Below are 20,640 nucleotides of genomic sequence, written 5' to 3'. Positions count from 1 at the left end.
GCAGTGGCTGGAGGCCCTGGCACACCCAATCTCTCTCTCTCTCTCTCTCAAGAAAAAATTAATTAATTAAATTAAATATTAAAAAAAGAAAAGGACCTGGAATAGTGGTGCACGCCTTTAATCCCAGCACTCAGGAGGCAAAGGTAGGAGGATTGCCATGAGTTCAAGCCCACTCTGAGCCTACCCAGTGAATTTCAGGTCTGCCTGAGCTAGAGTGAAACTCCACCTAGGAAAAAAAGGGGGAAGGGAAGGCACTCAAAATTCACTCTGGCCCCCCACCACATACATGCACTCAATGCATGATCATCTGCACACACACATGCATGAACACGTGCACATGCATCCATACCCACAGATGTGCACACCACACACAGCAAGGATCTAATCTAATCAGAAACATGGATGTATTTTTTCTGTGTCTGGGAAGTTGTTGAGACAAATACTGGCATTTGCAGTCCGAGGTTGTCTATCTCTGCTACCACAGAGAGTGACACCATGGATCATGATGGAGCAGCTGCTGTATATATAGACCCAGGTTTCTCAGCGTTCGTACTGCGGATATTTGGAGGTGGATAATTATTTCTCCTTCGTGTGCATTTTTGAATATTTGCATTGCTGGATGTTTGTGTGCACAGCTGCCATCCTACTGGACACCTCAAAATGCCTTCAGGCTGATGTTCCTTGTAAGGCAAAGTTCCTCCTGGCTGGTTATCACAGGCTAGAAAAAGTTGTCCACAGGAAATGATGGAACTCTTAGAGTAGGAGTGTCCACTGTAGCACAATTGACGGTGGAGGTCCCTACCACACTGTGTTGTCAAGAATCCACCTCTGCATTAGAAGTTACTTACGAGTATCCACGTCTCCAATGGTGTGAACAAAATCCACACACAGAAAGTTGTATGTGCATGTATGTGTGGTAAGCGTATATGTGTGCACGTGTGCAGGTGCAATACACGTGTGTTTGTGGAGAGCAGGGGTTGAGCTTGTGTTTCTTAGTTGATCGTCACACAAGGTTTCATTGAACCCAGTGCTCAATGATGCTGCTAGGGATCCTCCTGTGTCCTGCTCCCCCGTGCTGGGATTACAGGCATTTTACACAGAGGATCTGTAGCTCAACTCACGTCCTCACACTTGCATGGTCAGTACTGTGTCCTGGACAGCCGCGCCCCCCCTGACCGGTGGACGGCTCCGCCCCCCCCGCGGCGCGGGCAGTGGAACCTCCCGTGACGTCACGGCGGAACCAGCGCCTCCTCGGACGTGGGAGGTTAGAAAGGCGGGGGCGCTTCCTTCTCCGACCTTCTCCCCAGCGGCTCGGCGGGCGGCGGCGGGGGCGTGTCTGCGGCCGGGAAAGCGCCCAGAAACCGTGACGTGAAAGGCGGACCGTGAGCAGCGGAGGACGCGGAGCTCCTGTTCCCGAGACCGAGCTGCGGAGCGGCGGCGGCCACGGCGGGCCTGTGCGCGAGCGAGAGCGCCCCCTGCGGGTAGGAGGACCGCGAGGGGCCGCGGGGACCGGGAGGCGCCGGAGGAACCCGGGGTGCGCTGCCGCCGCCCCACCCGCTCCAGAGCTCGGCCTGCAACATGAATCCATACACACACACACACACACACACACACGCACGCACGCACGCACGCACGCACACGCGCTTACAAACGTACACACACCCGCACATGCAGGCGTCTTCCTTCCCAAAACCTGGGTGCGACCCACCCCTGTAGCCCCAGTGGGAGGCAGAAGTAGGAAGGAAAAGGGTTGACGTCAAGTCTGGATTATGTAGAGCCCCTGTCAAAAATCAAAAGATCAAAAAGGAGGGCTGGAGAGATGGCTTAGCGGTTAAGCGCTTGCCTGTGAAGCCTAAGGACCCCGGTTCGAGGCTCAGTTCCCCAGGTCCCACGTTAGCCAGATGCACAAGGGGGCGCGCGCGTCCGGAGTTCGTTTGCAGAGGCTGGAAGCCCTGGCGCGCCCATTCTCTCTCTTTCCCTCTATCTGTCCTTCTCTCTGCGTCTGTCGCTCTCAAATAAATAAATTTAAAAAAAAAGATCAAAAAGGAAAGTAGAGGGGGAGATAAAGCAAGAAGGTAAGTAAAGAGGAAAGGGAGACAGGGAGAAAAGGAAAGGGGAAAATGGGGAAAGGGAAGAAGAAAATGGAAGGAAGGAAGGAAGAAAAGGGGGAAAGTGTGAGGGAAACAGCGAAGAATGGAGACAGGAATTTAAGGAAGGATGGAGAGTGGTAGTGAAAGAAGTAGGACAGAAAAAAAGGGGAAATGGAAGTCGAGAAAGGGAGGACGAAAAGAAGGACGAGCAAGGGAAGCAGGGCAGGGCTGCAGAACCCAGGCCTGAGTGCAGTCAGTCCCTGTGGGTTGACCATGGTGCTGTCAGGCTCACACAGTGGGCATGTGGGGTCTTCGGGCCAGGAGTCACCTTGTCCCATGAGGCCTCCTCAGGCCCCCGGAGTCCTGCATCTGCTCTGTGGGTAGGTGGGGGCATGATCCCTGTGAGCTGCAAAGTCCCTGCTTCAGTACAGCTGCGTCCCAATCCCCTCTGCAAGCCCCCTCCCGTCAGGAATGGTGGATGGCTCTGCCCCCTCCCCCATACCCAGGGCAAGTGGAACAGCCCGTGATGTCACAGAGCTGCAGCTCGGCCAGAGCACTGCGCGGAGGCGCAAATGGCAAGGAGGTAGTAGCAGAGTTCAGGTTCCTGGGCCTCTGTGTGGTGAGATGGTGGTGGTGGAGGCGCCCCGGTGATCTCCTTGCAAGTCAGACCACTCAGCATCAGGTAGGAGGGTCAGGTGTGGTGAGGGGTCCATGGGAGCTCCCTGGTGACGCAGCGAGGACCCTGGCAGCAGCCCACAGCCAGCTCCAGCGTGCCGCCTCCAATGTCTTCATCTCCCCATGCCGGTTTTCTGACCTCAGTGTGATGTGCTTGGAGACAGCGCCTTCATGTTCCTGGGCATATGGACAGAAAGTAAAAACCAAGTGTTAGGTACTAAATGCTAGAAGGAAAAGCAGGAAGGAGAATAATTGAAGTCTTGGCTTTACTAGTCTCCGGCTTAACTCAAAATTTTAAAAGCTTTTGGGATGTGAGAAACAGATATCCAGTACTACTGAATGTGATTAATAAAATTAGGAATGTCCTAAATTTAATAAGCTCACTCTAATTTGAGAAAAGGTGTCGACCTAATGTACAAAAGGTGAGAGGCTGATAGAGAATGTTAGAGGAGTAATTAGACCTGTGAAGAGATGACAGCTTGGGAGGGGCCGGCTGATGTCAGGAAATGCCTGACACTTCATGAAGGGAAGAATAAGTTAGGTACTTGATCAAAAGGAACAACAGAGTATTCCAGGCACAGAAATGCCTAACCTGTTATTTGAGTGAGATCTTCAGATTTGTTAGTTAATGTGATACTTAGGGTGTTTGTAGGAATTGAGAAGAAGATGGCATTAAAGAGAGAACTGATGTGATTCAATTACATGGGGCATTAATGGGCATGTGCATGCCACAGAGTACATGTGGAGGTCTGCGGACAACTTCCACTTTGCTGAACACAAGATTGCACTTGTTTTACTGGGTGTGCTGTGCATTTTTTCTGCTTCATGTGCACTGTTCTCACTGACCTGCAAGCTTCTCGGTTCTCCTGGCTCCACTTCTCATTGCCTTGGAGTTGGTGTGCTCTGTGCATGTGCCTTTATGTGCATGGTGGGGAATTGAACTGGAGTTGTGAAGCTTGTAAGGAAGTACCTTTAACCATCTCCTTTGACCCCTCATTTGATATGTGGATGTGTGAGACCTATTCAACTTCCTGAAATGGCACACCTCAAACCTCCCTGAACAAGGATGTTTTCTGTGATATAGCCAATAACATGGCCTGAAGCACACAGCCCAAATATGAGGCAACAGGCAGGGTACCATAGGGCTTACATGAAACTCACATGCGTGTTGTGGCTTCCCAGCCACTGGACAGGAGCAGAAGAGAGCCAGTGGGTAGAGGACCAAAGACACACAACCATCACCTCATTTTTCATAGTGAGGACATCCTGGGAGGCTGGTCCCTGGGCTTCTACACTGGCGTTGGCACTCGGAGTAGGCAATAAAAATCTAAGAAACTAGAAGTGAACATGGAGTGTGTGCAATTCAGATCACCAGGATAGAAGTAGGTAGGTGTGGTCTTCTTCATAGGGAGAAAAGGCACCACATGCCTTGGGCAGGATGAGTGACCATTCTCAACCCACCTTTCCCATTCTGGAAATTGGTGCTGGGTTGGTTCTCCTCTAAACTGTGGTTTGGTCTTCATGGGGATGTGGAGGAAGAAGTAACCAGGTGGAGAAACAGGAAGCCAAGCTCAGACTGCCTGTGAAGCAGGGAGTTTGCTCAGGGCTCTGATGTATCTATCTCTTGAGGGTCTAATGTATGAGACATTGTTGTGTGTGAAGTCTTTGTTACATCATTTCCCTCTCACCCCACTGATTGGTGGTTTCAGAATCTCCTTTTCTTTCTACAACTGTTATCTATGTCAGTGATTCAGTATTTCTCAAACGAGAATTCAGTCCTTGATACTTGTACTTTCAGAGACAAGCAAGTAAAGACAGGAATTTATCCTTAAACCAGTGTTGTATTGCAAGAGCTGGCAATTTGGAATAAGAAAGACATCTTCTCTTAGGGATATCCTACATATCATCTATAGCTAACCGTAAATACAGTAGGAGAAAGAAAGGCAACCATTTTAATTTTTTTTTGGACAAGTAATCAGTCATGACTCTGAGATTTATGGTGTTACTGGTTCTGTATGTCTCCTTGTAGACTTTTCTCTCCATATAGTGGGGGTTTCATATACACCAAAGCTAATAGCCTGTGCATTGTATCTAGATAAAAAGTTAACACAGGACAAACCAAGACCAGCATATATGCAGATTCCTTTATATAAAATATATCTATTTTTCCAATCTCAGTCTTAATTTTTTTTATTAGATATGGACATTTTTAGTATTTAAACAACACTGTTGATACCATCCTTTCCCACCTCCCTGACCCTTTCCTGAAGAGGCCTTTTTTGTTGGCGAGGCAGGTTAACCTCATGGAGACTGTGGGTCATGCTTTATGGGGCAGCAATTAGTTATGGGGGAGAGGCAATGTCTCTGTAAAATATGTCCCAAGTTGTGGCTCTAACAATCTTTCCATGTCCTCTTCTGCAAAGTTTCCTGAACCATGTTGGGTGGGTTTTATATCTATTTTAGTGATGGCCTCTTAGGAGCCTCTGGATCTCTGGTTTGATAGATGTTGAGTGTCCCCTGTGTCTATCTCATTCACCCTTGTAGTGATACCAGGTTCACTGAGAAAGGAGCACTCTTACTCATTTTCCCACTTCCTCTGTGGTGAAGTGCACTGGGTTGTTTATCTCCTCAGACCCTGCTCCCATCTAAAAAAGAGGAGCAGCAAGAGTGAAGACAGCATTGGTTAAATGGTATAACCGTTATTAATTTAGAAAGAATTTAAAGGGTGTAGACCCACTTATATACCAAGATTAGTGGGAGCTTGACATTGGGAAGCAAAATTGTTATCTGGATATGATTCTGACATATTTTCCCATTCTAGATATGGTTTCCTTTCCATTGAATAGATTTGTCAGCCAATGAAAGTGCAGTTGTTTACCAGTCATGGCTGTGTGCCACTGTTTGAACTTGTGTGAGCATCACATCAGGTTGTTTGCTACTGAGTCACTTAACTTTTAGTTGCTTGGACAGATGTTGGCCACTTTCCTCCAGTAGCTCATGTAGCACCTTCTAGCACTAGATGGGCTAATTCCAACTAGGTCTGTCCATGGTCTGTGCCAACAGCATATAGTGTCTTCTGCAGTAGGGTCTTACCATTAACCTCTGGTGTGTAATCCTAATTGTGTAAATGTCTCTAAACTGAAATGTGGTGCTTTTAGGGTAAATGCCCATTGAAGGGAATAACAGGGTCTGTTAGTAACTCTATATTCATTCTTTCCAGAGTGTCCATATTGATTTCCATAGTGGTTGTACCAACTTACATTCCTACCAACAGTGTATGAGTGTTCCTATTTCTCCACATACCAACATTTCTTTTCATTTGATTTTCTTAATGTTTGCTATCCTTACTGGGATAAGGTAGAATCTCAGTTGTTTGAATTTGCATTTCCCTAATGGTTAGGGATGTTGCACATTTTCTCATGTGTCTGTTAGCCATTTGTAATTCTTCTCCTGAGAACTCCCAATTCAATTCTCTGCCCCAGTTTTGAAGTGGGTTGCTTTTTTTTATTATTATTGTTTAGTGTTTTGAGTTCTTTGTAGATTCTAGATATTAGGCTTCTATCAGTGGACTATCTCCCAATATTTTCCTTCCATTCAGTGGGTAATCTATTGGCTGTCCTTATGGTATGTCTGTCTGTGCAAAAGCTTTATAAACTCATGAGATCCCATTAGTTGAGTGCATTTAAAAAGTATTTTTATTTAGTTAGTTATTTTTGGATTTTGAGGTAGTGTCTCACTCTAGCTTAGTCTGACCTGGAGTTCAATCTAGTCTCAGTGTGGCCTTGAACTTACAGTGATCTTCCTATTTCTGCCTTTCCATTTCTGGGACTAAATATTTGTACCACCCCACCTGATGAGTGCTTGTTTAATTTCCTGGGTTATTTGGGTTGTGATCTGGAAGATTTTTCCAGTCCTATATTGTGGAGCATGCCTCCTGTGTTTTCTTCCAGTAGTTGAAGTATTTCAGGTCTTATATTGGGGCCGTTAATTCAGTTGTACTTGATTTTTGTGTATTATGAAATGAGTGGTTCTAATTTCATTTTTCTACATATGATCATCCAATTTGTACAACACTATTTGTTGAAGATGCTGTCTTTTCTGCAGTCTACATTATTGGCACTTTTTTCAAAGATCAAGCAGCTGTAGTTACTTGACCTAAGTTCTGGGTTTTCCATCTCATTGGTATATGTTTCAGTTTTTATTCTAGTATCATGTTGTTTTTGTCACCATGTTTGTATTTATAATATAGCTTTAGATCAGGTATGGTGATACCTCCAGAGGTGGTGTTTTGGCTATCTAAGGCCTTCTCCCATTCCATAAGAATTTTGAGGTCATTTTTTCAATCTCTGCAAAGAATGATGCTGTTTTTATTTCTTTTTTTTACATTTTTTTAAATCAGAGTATTTTATTTCAAGAGTTAATACTTTGTCTTCAAAAAGTAGAAGCATAGTTATTTCTGTGAGTGTGAATCATTAATTTTACAATAAAAAGTCAGTTACAAAATTAAGCAATTAGAGGTTCATAATGTCTGTGCTTAATTGAACTCCATTGCAAACTTACTCTTTTATTTATTTATTTATTTATTTATTTATTTATTTATTTATTTATTTATTTGAGAGTGACAGACACAGAGAGAAGGACAGATAGAGGGAGAGAGAATGGGCGCTCCAGGGCTTCCAGCCTCTGCAAACGAACTCCAGACGCGTGCGCCCCCTTGTGCATCTGGCTAATGTGGGACCTGGGGAACTGAGCCACGAACCGGGGTCCTTAGGCTTCACAGGCAAGCGTTTAACCGCTAAGCCATCTCTTCAGCTCACAAACTTACTCTTTGATGCCTTCTGGAACATTAATATTTTTTAATTTTTTGTTTATTTTTTATTTATTTGAGAGCAGCAGACAGAGAAGGAGGGAAGAAGGAGAGAGAGAGAAAGAGAAGACAGAGAATGGACATGCCAAGACCCATAGTCACTGTAAACAAACTCCAGACACATGTGCCTCTTGTGCATCTGGCTTATGTGGGTCCTGTGAAATCAAACCTGATTCCTTTGGCTAACTTAACATCATATGCCATATTTTGGTCTCTTCAATTTATTCATCAAGAACCAGCACATGATAGCTGCTCTACGGTGTGCACACCCACAGATCAGGAATGGGGCTGACCTGGTACACACCATGTCCTTCCCCTTATCCACACCTAAACATGCATTTTCAAATGCTGAGAGGTACAAAAGTCAAGCATCTGGGTCATCTGTACTACAGGACCTTTTTATAGATTTAGACATGGGTGCTCACACTTGTCCCTTCTGATTTCCAGTAGAATACAATGCTAGACCTAAGAATAATAATCAGGTAACACTATTTTAAACACAGTTTGAAGTGGTCGAGAACTACAGGCTTTTCCAACATTAAAAGTCATTGCTTGTTGCTAACCTAATTTCTTCTGGTCCTTTCAGACTGCAGATTCATTGGTTTGCAATGCATATTTATTCCTTTAAAATGAGCTAACAATTTCAAATGATGAAATAGTCAAACCCACAGGACGATTGAATAAACTAATGTGGAGCTTGCAATGCAAAACTTAAAAACTCTCAAAGTGGCTGGGCAAGATGGCCCACCTCATTCATCCCTGCACTTGGAGGGCAGAGGTAGGAGGATCACTGGAGTTCAAGCCCACCTGAGACTACGTAGTGAATTCCAGGACAGCCTGGGCTAGAGCAAGACCCTAACTTGAAAAACAAACAAACATTTTATTTGGGAACTCGAGAGATTAATTAGTGGTTAAGGCACGTACCTGCAAAGCCTGACAACCAGATTTCAGTTCCCCACTACCATGTAAAGCCAGATCCACAAAGTGGTGCATGTGTCTGCAGTTTGCAGCAGATAGAGGTCTTGATGTGCCCATTCTCTTTAATTCCTTCTCTGCCTTTCCCTCCCCTCCCCATTCTTCTCTACTCCTTCTCCTTTTCCTTCTTTTCTCTCTCTCTCTGTCCTCTTTCTTTCTATTGGATGTGATAGAAGCCATCCCGAGACTACATAGAAAATTTCAGGTTATCCTGGGCTAAAGTGAGACACTTGTTTCATTGTAAATAACTGGCTCATTTTCTTCCTGCACAGTTGTCAGTATATCCAGGTCATGGAATATTTTCTGCGTATAGTCCAAATATTTATATCCAGAAGCTCTTTCTACTATAGCTGCCAAAAGTTGAATGTAAAAACTGACTACCGGGTTTAAGGAACAAAGGATTTTTTGTTTTTGTTTTTGTTTTTTGAGGTAGGGTCTCACTCTAGCTCAGGCTGACCTGGAATTCACTATGTAGTCTCAGGGTGGCTTCGAACTCACAACGATCCTCCTACCTCTGCCTCCTGAGTGCTGGAATTTAAGGCATGCACCACCACACCTGGCTAAAGTATCATTTTTAAATAATCTTAGTGACTCAATTGAATTTTCAGACTTTCAAATATAATTCACCTTTTTCAAAATTATTTTTTTTCTTGCTGGGTTTTGAATTTTGATATTTGACTTCACTATCCTGTTTAGTTTTATCTTTAGGGAAGTCATTCTTGTCATTACTTTTCCCTCCTTTCTCATTTAGTTTCTGTGGTGGTTTGAATAGATGGCCCCCAGTATATTCAATTGTTTCTAGTTTGCATCTGCAGCTACCTGGCTGGATGCAGTGTCACTGGGTGGATCCTAAGATGTGGTGGTGGGTTTCAGGTTTCAATGTAAGGATATGAAAAGTTTGCCTAGCAGGAGTTCCTGAAGTGTACTGTGCGGGTTTTGGCTTTAGGCTTGTGCTTCTCTCTCTTTGCTTGGACCTGTGAAGGTAGGCCAGATCCTTTGGCCATTATGGAACTTCCCCTGGATCTGTATGCTTCAATAAATATCCCTTCCTCCATAACTGTGCGTTGTCTGGAAGTTCATCTCAGTGAACCTGAAGCTGTCTGCTACAGTTACTTTTCTTGATCTGATGCCTTTGTCCCATTCCTCATCTTCATACTTTATAAGCTTTCTCTTCCTTCACTTTATTCATGTCCTTTTCATAGTGACATATTCCACATAAGTGGGAAATGAGTAATCTTGTTGAGACAGAAACCTTTCCAACTTTGGACTTTTTCTGGAAATTCAGGAACATACTGTTGCACTGGCACATTAAGACCTAGTTTCCCATCTTCCAACAGTCTGGCAAGAGTAACCATGGTGATGCTTCTGCTGATGCTGGCAATCCTTACAGCTGTTTCTGGTGTACATGGTACCTAGTTCTCCACATCTGCCACATAACCTTCTGACCAGACTTCCTTTTCCATCTACAGAAATGCCAACAACTGTGTCAGCTCTACCAACCTCATCCTTCCTCCTGTGCAGCAGGTCCTGGCTGTTCTTGAAAGCTCTGATGAAGTACCTGGCCAGTGGCAGCTCCTGGCCACGAAGGGTCCCTGGGCATGGTATGGGGCTGGGGGGTGGTCTTAGAGTCTGGGCTTGCTGCAGAAGGCTGAGTGGGAGCAGCTCCCTCCACCCCCCAGCCAGCTTCACCCCAAGTGCAACCCTCAGCCCCAGGCACCACACCCAGCCATGGCCAAGCACTGGCACTCCAGCTTGCTGATGGGCCCAGTGCCATCCACAGTCTCGGTGCAGGCCACGGGGGTTGTAACCCCCAGGGTTGTCACTCCTGACAGCAGCTGGATGGTGTCACTGGGAAGAGTGACTGCCTCTACTTTCCTGAGGGATTAGGAAAGGCGATGCTCATATTTTTATTGGTACTGCATTAAATTTGTATTTTGCTTCTGGAAGGATTCCCACTTTTACAATATTAATTCTACCTATTCAGGAGCATGGGAGGTCTTTCCATCTTCTCAAGTGCTCCTTGATTTCTTTCTTGAGGTTTTGTTTTTGTTGTTTGTTTGTTTTCATTATATAGCTCTTTTATATCCTTGGTTAATGTTATAGCAAGTTATTTAATATTTTTCTTGCTATTGAAAATGGGGAAGCCTTACTGATTTCTTTCTCTGTGTATTTGTCCTTAGCATATAGAAAAGCTACTCATATTTTGTGCATTGATTTTATACCCTGCCACTTTTCTGAAGGAATTCATCACCTTTAGAAGTTTTGAGATGGAGTCTTTGGAGTCAATTATGTGTAAGATCATGTCATCTGCAAATAGGGCTGTCTTGACTGCTTGCCTGCCAATTTGAATCCCTTATATTTCTTTCTCCTGTCTTATCTCTTGTCCTAGTAATTCTAATGTGATGTTGAAGAGCAGTGGTGAGAGCAGGCACCCCCTCTTGTTCCCAATCTCAGTGGGGACTCCTGATTTTCTTCTGGTAAGTATTGTTTGGACTTTAGGAGCTGCATATATAACCTTTATTGTGTTGAGATATAAAACCTACTTTTTCCATTGTTTTGATCATGAAGTGGTGTTGTGTTTTGTCAGAGTCCTTCTTTGCATCAGTTGAGATGATCATGTGGTTCTTATTGTTTAGTTTATTTATGTGGTGTATTACGTTGACTGATTTCCATATGTTAAACCATCCCTGCATGGCCTGGGATGAAGCCTGCTTAATCACTATGGATAATTCTTTTGATGTGTTGTTGAATTTGACTCGCTAGGATTTTGTTGAGGATCTTTGCATCTAAGTTCATTAGGGATATAGGCCTATAGTTTTTTCTTGTTGCAAGATGCTAGCTTCATAAAAGGAGTTGGGGGGATTCTCTGTTCTGATTACATGGAACAGTTGAGAAATTTTGGTTTCAGTTCTTCATGAAGGTTTGATAGAATTCAGCTCAGAAGCCATCCAGAACTGGACTTTCATTTTGGGGGAGGTTTTGATTACCTTTCAATCTCCATGGATGTGATAGTTTTGTTTAAAAGATTAATCTGCTGTGAGGTTAGTTTTAGTAAGTGGTAAGTCTCTAGGAATTCTTCCATTTCTTCCCAATTATTGAATTTTGTGTAATAGAGGTTTTGGATGATTCTTCCAATGTTATTTTTCCCTCAATTTTTATTAACATTTTCTGTGATTATAAAACATATCTCATGGTAATAGCCTCCCCCCCCCACTCTCCCCTTTGAAATTCCATTCTCCATCATATCCCCTCCCCATCTCAGTCAGTCTCTCTTTTATTTTGATTTCATGACCTTTTCCTCCTCTTATGATGGTCTTGTGTAGGTAGTGTCAGGCACGGTGAAGTCATGGATATGCAGGTCATTTTGGGTCTAGAGGAGCATGTTGTAAGGAGTCCTACCCTTCCTTTGGCTCTTACATTCTTTCCACCACCTCTTCCAATTAGACCCAGAGCTTTGGAAGTTTTTTTGTTTTTTTTTTTTTTCCTCTCAATTTTTATCAACATTTTCCATGATTATAAAAAAAAAAAAATCCCATGGTAATACCCTTCACCCCCCCACTTTCCCCTTGAAATTCCATTCTCCATCATATCCCCTCCCATCTCAATAATTCTACTTACATATATACAATACCATCCTATTAAGTATCCTCCTCCCTTCTTTCCTCTTCCCTTTTAACTTGCTGGCCTTTGCTACTGAGTTTTTTCCTTCTCACACAGAAGCCCAGTCATAGCTAGGATCTACATATCAGGGAGAACATGTGGCACTTGACTTTCTGGGCCTGAGTTACCTCACTTAGTATAATCCTTTCCAGATCCATCTATTTTCCTGCAAATTTCTTAACTTCATTTTTCTTTACCACTGAGTAGAACTCCATTGTATAAATGTGCCATCTCTTCATTATCCACTCATCAGTTGAGGGACATCTAGGCTGGTTCCATTTCCCAGCTATTATAAATTGAGCAGCAATAAACATAGTTGAGCACATACTTCTAAGGAAGTGAGATGAGTCCTTAGGATATATGCCTAGGAGTGCTATAGCTGAGTCATATGGTAAATCAATATTAAGCTGTCTTAGGAACCTCCACACTGATTTCCACAATGGCTGGACCAGATTGCATTCCCACCAACAGTGTAGAAGGGTTCCTCTTTTTTGACATCCCACCAGCATTTATGATCATTTGTTTTCATGATGGTGGCCAATCTGACAGGAGTGAGATGGAATCTCAATGTAGTTTTATTTTTATTTTTTTTGGTTTTTTGAGGTAGGGTCTCACTGTGGTCCAGGCTGACCTGGAATAAACTCTGTAGTCTCAGGGTGGCCTTGAACTCACGGTGATCCTACTACCTCTGCCTCCCGAGTGCTGGGATTAAAGGCGTGCGCCACCACGCCCGGCTTTCAATGTAGTTTTAATCTGCATTTCCCTGATGACTAGTAACGTAGAACATTTTTTTAGATACTTATATGCCATTCGTATTTCTTCCTTTAAGAATGCTCTATTTAGCGCCATAGCCCATTTTTTGATTGGCTTGTTTGATTCCTTATTATTTAACTTTTTGAGTTCTTTGTACATCCTAGATATTAATCCTCTATCTGATCTTTAGGTGGCAAAGATCCTGTAGGTTGCCTCTTTCCTCCTACCAATTGTGGGCCACAAGAGGGCCTACACATAATAAATTCTCTCTAAAATAATGAGTATCACATTTATGTAGTGCGGACATCACTTTGCAATGGAGAAGTTGCTTTTGTTTTTCTTTTTCTTTTTTTTTATTTTTTGTTCATTTTTTATTTATTTATTTGAGAGTGACAGACACAGAGAGAAAGACAGATAGAGGGAGAGAGAGAGAGAATGGGTGCGCCAGGGCTTCCAGCCTCTGCAAATGAACTCCAGACGCGTGCGCCCCCTTGTGCATCTGGCTAACGTGGGACCTGGGGAACCAAGCCTCGAACCGGGGTCCTTAGGCTTCACAGGCAAGCGCTTAACCACTAAGCCATCTCTCCAGCCCTGCTTCTGTTTTTCAAGTGGCAATAGATCTTGAGGAGAGAATCACCAAATGCACCTCAACAGGGCCCCAGCTGAAACCAAGAGTAATTGGGGAAATGAGCAAGAATGCTACTTTCTTCATGAACCTGGTACCAGAACAAGAATGATGGAGATAGACACAGAGAAAACACAACTCCTACCAAAATGAGATATCCAGACACACAGGGGCTCCCAAGACATCATCACCAAAGTAGACCAAGAAAGAAACCCAACATGGCTCAAGGAAATTTGCAGATTGTTAGAGCCACGAGTTGGTTCATTATGCACAGAGACCTTGACTCTTACCCATAACTTATGGGTAGCCCCACAATGCATGACCCACATTTCCCAATAAGGAGGGTACCTGCAGAGGGGGGGTGGATAGGGAGGAGGATAATGATGATAGCAACATAACTGTATACACACTGTATATAACTAATAAAAACAAAACAAAAAAGCTTGCTTCAATTTGGCCATGATTTGTGATTGGTGGTCTTTATTCTTGCAAATTTTGGATTAACAATCTCTTATCATCCTACCTCACAGGTTTGATTACATTCAACTGCAATGACTCTCCTGTTAATATCCAACATTCAACTAAATAGACTTCATTACTGGTTTGGTTGAGAACCATTTGCTTTCTGAACCCCTGTCAAAATTTTTGATTGCATAGAACTAAATGCATCTTTAGCCTTCACATACAGGGGGCATTCTTGTTGTGTGATTTGCATAAGTTTTTACCATGAATAGGAATGAGGGGAAAGTAGTTAGTGATATCCCCAAGATTATGTTGTATTTAATTATATTTTAATGTCTTAAATATAAAATTAAAAGGGGCTGGAAGGATGGCTGAGCAGTTAAGGTATTTGCCTGCAAAGCCAAAGGACCCTGATTCTATTCCCAGGACCCATGTTAGCCAGCTGCACAAACGGGCATGAACATCTGCAGTTCTTTTACAGAAGGAGGGAGGAAGAGAGAGAGAGAGGGAGGGAGAGAGAGGGAGGGAGAGAATGGGAGCGCCAGGGCCTTCAGCCACTGCAAACAAAGACACCTTGTGTCATTGACATGTAAAATGGACTGGCATGGCTGGAAGCTGGAAGAGTCACTCCACAGACAGTCAGCATGTCTAATGCCAGAAGGTGCTACATGGGTGACTGGGGGAAAATGACCAATATCTGTCCAAGAAACTCATGGTCTAACCTACTTAGCAGCAAATAACCTGTCGTGATGCTCACACAAGTGCAATAGTGGTGCACAGCCATGGTGGGAAACCAACTGCTCTTGCTTCAGCTAACTGACCCCTCAGTGGAATGGTACCCATAGCTGGAACTGGGAAACAAGTCAGAAACCTATCCATACATAAGCCTACTCTCCATTTACAAGCTACCACCAATTGTGGGCTACAAGAGGGCCTACACCTATTAAATTATCAATAAAAAAGTAAGGGTTATCTCATTGGTCTGGTGCTAACTTGCTCTCCATTGGAGAATCTGCTTCTCTTTTTCAGACAGATGTAAATCCTAAGTAGAGAGCCACCACATCATACCTCAAAAGTTCCCCAGATGAAACTAAGAACAGTTGGTGAAACCAGCAAGGGTGTTGTTTTCTTGGTGAACTGCGTACCAGCACAAGTGTGAAAGAGATCGACACAGAGAAAAATAACTCCTACCAAATAAGAGATCCAGAGGCCCCAAATACCTCATCACTGAAGCAGACCAAAAATGAACCCAACATGGCTCAGGGAAATTTCATGGAATAGGGGGCAGAAAGAATGTCAGAGCCACATGTTGGGTCATAATATATAGAGACATTTATCCTACCCGAAGCTGTGGTTTAACTCCAGAAGGCATGATCCATATACCTCAACAAGGAGGGGCCAGGGTGAGGGGTAGGACATGGAGGAGCCTAATAATGGAACCAAATTTATTGTGTTTGGTGAGTAAAAACTAATTAATAAAAATAAATAAATAAATTGATAAAAAAATAAAGCCATAATGAAATAAAAAATACATAAAATTTAAAAATCAGCAAAAAAATAAAATAAAATTATTCATGTCACCAAAAAATACCAAGAACTCAGATTCTAGCAATTGAATACTGAAGAATTTTTATGTATTTTCCATATTAGGTAAAATATTATTCAGCCATAAAAATGAATAAAGTGCTGATATATGCTACAAAAAGAATTAATATACTTTGAAAGTATTGTATTTAGTGAAAGACCAACAAAGCATAAATTATGATTGTGTTTATGTGAAGTGACCACAAGAGGCAAATCTGTGTGTACCAGAGTGGACAAGTGGTTGCCAGGAGGCAAGCTGGGCAGATGAATTGAGTGGGTTGCCATCATCGCGAGAAAAGCTTATGAAAGGAAGCACTGGGAGATACATTTTGACAGATTAAAGAGCTTGTAGAATTTCTGGGTCAAGAGACCCAGTCCAGTATGTGGCTGAGTACTTCTGTCTGTAGTACAATAGAGCCTCTAAAGCTGTAGATATGATTTTATCACCATAACTATATAATTCTAATTTTATGTCTCTAACCTATAATTTTATAATATATTCATAATTTAATAATTGAAACACCAGAGTTCTTCCACTCACCAAATGAGCTCTTCTATTTGAGACAAGCTATATGAGCTTTAAACACATTAAGATTCACTAAATGCAAACAGTGTCAGGGAACTGAAAGAAAATGAAGACTGCCATTAAGAATCCAGGGGGGCAAATGAATGAACCAAGGTTTTCCAAATCCACTGCTTAGTTTCCTATTTTTCAACACATATTCTATAAGAATTCTATATGCTGGTACCTACAGGTGGACACCAGCCAATTTAAAGTACTTTCTTGTCCCAGCATCAAGCTATTGGCACAGGATCTTTGCAATCTCCTGGACATACAAGTGCTGGAAACTGGGAGTCTCCAATACAGTGTACAACAGTCTGTTGTGCAAGCAGTGCCTGTAACAAAGCAATTTTTCATACTGGCCTCAGGTTGGGTCTAGGTGTACTCTACCACTAGTTAGTGAATAAGTCCTTTCATGGTCTATGCACAGGGTGAACAGCCTTGGGGTATCCTTGCAGGGAATGAGGTAGGAGAACTGTTTGACTTTGTTCTACTTAAATGTTGGATACTCTTATAAATTATTGGGTATTCTTATGGCAGGTGAATGAATGACAAATTATCACAGGGAGAAATTCAACACAGCATTTTTATCATCTAATTATATGGAAGAGAATAAATTTCTTCCACTAGATGCAGATGGCAAGAAAAACTTGATCAAAACACATTCCAGAATAAGTGACAGTCATGTAGTTAAGTGCTTAAAATGTAAGAAAATGTACCTTTTAGAATAATCTAATGCTTTGTACTATAAAGACAGATAACTTGCCACACCTGGCTGAGAAACAGTCACCATCATGGGAGTTGACATCCATCACAACGAGAACTGGAACGTTCTCTGCAAGAAGCTCAAGAGCCAGGACATCTACCTGCGTTTGCTGGTCAAGTTCTACAGGTTTCTGGCCAGACAAACCAACTCCACCTTTAACCAAGTTGTGCTCAAAACGTTTGAGCAGCACAAACAGCCTCCCTTGTCCCTCTCCCGGATGATTCGGAACATGAAGCTTCTGGGCCAGGAGAACAGATTAGCGGTGGTCATAGGGATGGTCACGGATAACGTGTGTGTTCTAGAGGTGCTCAATCTGAAGGTGTGTGCACTGTCAGCTGCCAGGCCTGCAGCTGCCTCCTCAAGCCTGGTGGCAAGATCCTCACCTTTGACTAGCTGGCCCTGGAGTTCTCCAAGGGCCGCAGCAGAGTGGTGCTGCCTGGACCTCAAAGGCGGGGAGTGTAAAGCAATTTGGCAAGGCCCCAGGGACCCATCACAGCCCCACCAAACCCTACGTCCACTCCAAGGGCTGGAAGTTCAGGCATGCTAGAGGTCAGTGTGCAAGCTGTGGCTACAAAAACTACCCCAGATCTTGTCTTGTTATTAAAAAGATTTTGGATGCTAACAAAAAATAAAATAAAAGACAGATAACTCATCTAAAAGACTATTACTGAGCTAATTATGATAGGTCAAAGGCAAGCTAGAAGAAATCTATGAAGCAAACATGCAGTTTAAGTGCAAAGAGTCCAACAATGATTTCTTCCTACAAAAGAAAACTGCATTAGACACACCTGGGTTTGATAACAATAAATGTAAACTTCAGTTAGCCATGGGAAGTGGGATAACTGGGGAGTAATGAATACCAAGACCAGTTATTTCAGCTGCATAAGTAATAAAAACGAATCTTCAGCTGGGTGTGGTGGCACATGCCTATAATCTGAGGTGACCCTGAAACTACATAGCGATTTCAGGTCAGCCTGGGCTAGAGTGAAACCTCGAAAAACCAAATTAAAAAATAAAAAAAAGGGCTGGAGAGATGGCTTAGCAGTTAAGCGCTTGCCTGTGAAGCCTAAGGACCCCGGTTCGAGGCTCAGTTCCCCAGATCCCACGTTAGCCAGATGCATAAGGGGACGCACTCGTCTGGAGTTTGTTTGCAGAGATTGGAAGCCCTGGCGCACCCATTCTCCCTCTCTCTCCCTCTATCTGTCTTCTCTCTGTGTCTGTCGCTCTCAAATAAGTAAATTAAAAATAAAATAAAATAAAAAAAGAATCCTCCCACTTCACAGCTATAAACTGAATAATCATAATTCATTTTGTATTTTTAAAATAAATTTTACTCTTTTCCTCCTTAAAAGTAGGCTTGAAAGTGGAATGAGAAGATATACTTTCCACTCTGAAAATGATAGAATTATCTGAGAATTAGGGAGCCATTATTACTGATTTGATGATCAGAAACAAAGTTGGGTGCACCCAACTCAACAGTGACCACCTTCTTTTCCTGTTCTGGGCATATGTCTTCTAGACCAAGAATAAAACTGGCTACATGCACATACTGTCTCAATGAATAGAAGGGCTGAAGTCACATGTCTCTATGTCACTGTCTGTGGAGTTATTTGCCTGGCAATGGGGAAATTCTACTTTATGCTGTCATAGAGCCAGGCTTGGTCACATATCTTAACAGCCAGGAAGGCTTCCTGTGGAATCAGACACACATTACTTCCATGTGTTATAATCTTTGGATTCTTTCCTCTTTGTTACTCTTGGATTTTGGTAATACCTTCCTACAGTCCGGCCTCTACTGTGCCCACTCCACAAGACTGCCTGTATACTAAGCTTATCTGAGACACTGAGAATCCTGGAGCCATCTCATGGCCCACATTCATGGACCCTCCCTTTATTGAAACAGGACATTTCTACCTCTGCTCTATGAACTCATCTCAGAGGTTCTAAAATATCCCAGTATAATGAAGTTCAGTAGTCCAGAAACACTAATGATTCCTTGGCCATACATTCACCAGAAACACAGGACCCCACCAGGAGTCATTAAATGAGGGAGAAAGCTAGGAATATGCTGTTTTGTCCACTCCTGGAGATGATGCAGACAACCACCTAAACCACCACCACCATGAACATTGCTATCATATTCTCCACCATCACCACCACCACCATTACTATCATCACCAAAACCACCATTACCATCACCATGACTACTACAATCATCACCTCCACCTTCACCAAAATTACTATGATTACCAACACCACCACCACCATTACTTTGATCACCAACACCACCATCACCACAATGACCATTATGATCATCACCACCACCACCATTATGATCACCAACACCACCATCACCACCTTGATAATTACTGTCATCACCTGCACCACCACCACAACCTCCATTATCACCACTATGACCATTACTATTACCTCCACCCTCACCACCGCCACAATTACTACCATCACCAACACCACCATTGCCACCACCATGACCATTACTATCATCAACTCCAATTACTGCCACCATCACTACCATGACAATTGTTATTACCTCTACCACCACCACTAGAATATGTGTGTGTGTGTATGTATATATTCTACAATGTGCTTATTTCTTCAGTCACCCATATATTGATATATACATCGATATTTTCAGCTATTTTTGTGCTGTGAATAGTGTCCTTCTGAAGCTGTGCCTGTTTCCAGTTCTTTTGGATACATACCTATTAGTGAAGCTGCTGAGTCATGTGGTAATTTAGTCACGTGCAATTTTATGAGAAACCACCAAAGGAAATGTCCTGCACCTGCTGAATGAATCATTTTATATTCTCACAGGTTTTTGGTGGGTTTTTTGTTCGTTTGTTTGTTTTTGAGGTAGGCCGTCACTCTAGCCCAGGCTGACCTGGAATTCGTTATGTAGTCTCAGGCTGGCTTTCAATTTACAGAGATCCTCCTACCTCTGGCATGAGCCACCAAGCCCAGCAATAGCAAGTTTTGAAGCCTCCAAATTCTTCACAAGCTCCCCAACACTTTCCATTTTCCTTTATTTACTGACTTGTGCATTTTAGAGCCATTGCTTGAATTTACATCCTCCACTATACACAGTCATAAACAGGGCTAATCCTGGTCTTTGCAGAAAAAAATAGGCACTCAAATACTTTATGTAGGCAGAAGCACCAATAAAACTAAAGACTCCAGTCAGAGTGACATTGCTCCTTGTTATTTCAACATTGTTAATGTGATAAATGACACTAAATTGTTTACTTTTACTGGCTAATTTTAGGTTACATGAATTTCATATTGATTCTATAGAAAAAAAAGTTCACCTAATCACCTCATAAAAGGAATTAAGGGAGGGAAGAAGGGAGAGAAAAGGAGGGGAAAAAATATCTCACTCCTACTTGCAAGAATGCTGCCCCCATCAGATTCAGTCAGTCTCATTTCCAGTATTTGAGTAGAAGACACATCATGATGTCTGCCTAATGTGTAAGCAGAGGCTTGTCACTGGCTTCACAAGCAGTTACCATGATTGCCCTGGGGGAGTACCCAGAGGCAATTCTCTTCATACCAAGGGTAAATGTAGAACCTTTGAGCCCAGGTCCACCCTAAACAAAAATGCCC

The 20,640-nt window shown here is 43.0% G+C and overlaps 2 pseudogenes; one reads left to right on the top strand and one right to left on the bottom strand.

Moving 5' to 3' along the window:
* Positions 1–8,823: 8,823 nt before the first annotated feature.
* LOC123457519 lies at positions 8,824–17,046 on the bottom strand (annotated as a pseudogene).
* A 1-nt stretch (position 17,047) lies between these two features.
* On the top strand, positions 17,048–17,651 carry LOC123457518 (annotated as a pseudogene).
* Positions 17,652–20,640: the final 2,989 nt, after the last annotated feature.

This window comes from Jaculus jaculus, unplaced genomic scaffold, assembly GCF_020740685.1.
Source record: "Jaculus jaculus isolate mJacJac1 unplaced genomic scaffold, mJacJac1.mat.Y.cur u25, whole genome shotgun sequence".
NCBI classification, from domain to species: Eukaryota; Metazoa; Chordata; class Mammalia; order Rodentia; family Dipodidae; genus Jaculus; species Jaculus jaculus.
Note: the sequence above shows the minus strand (reverse complement) of the source record. Positions and strands in the feature narration are given on the sequence as shown.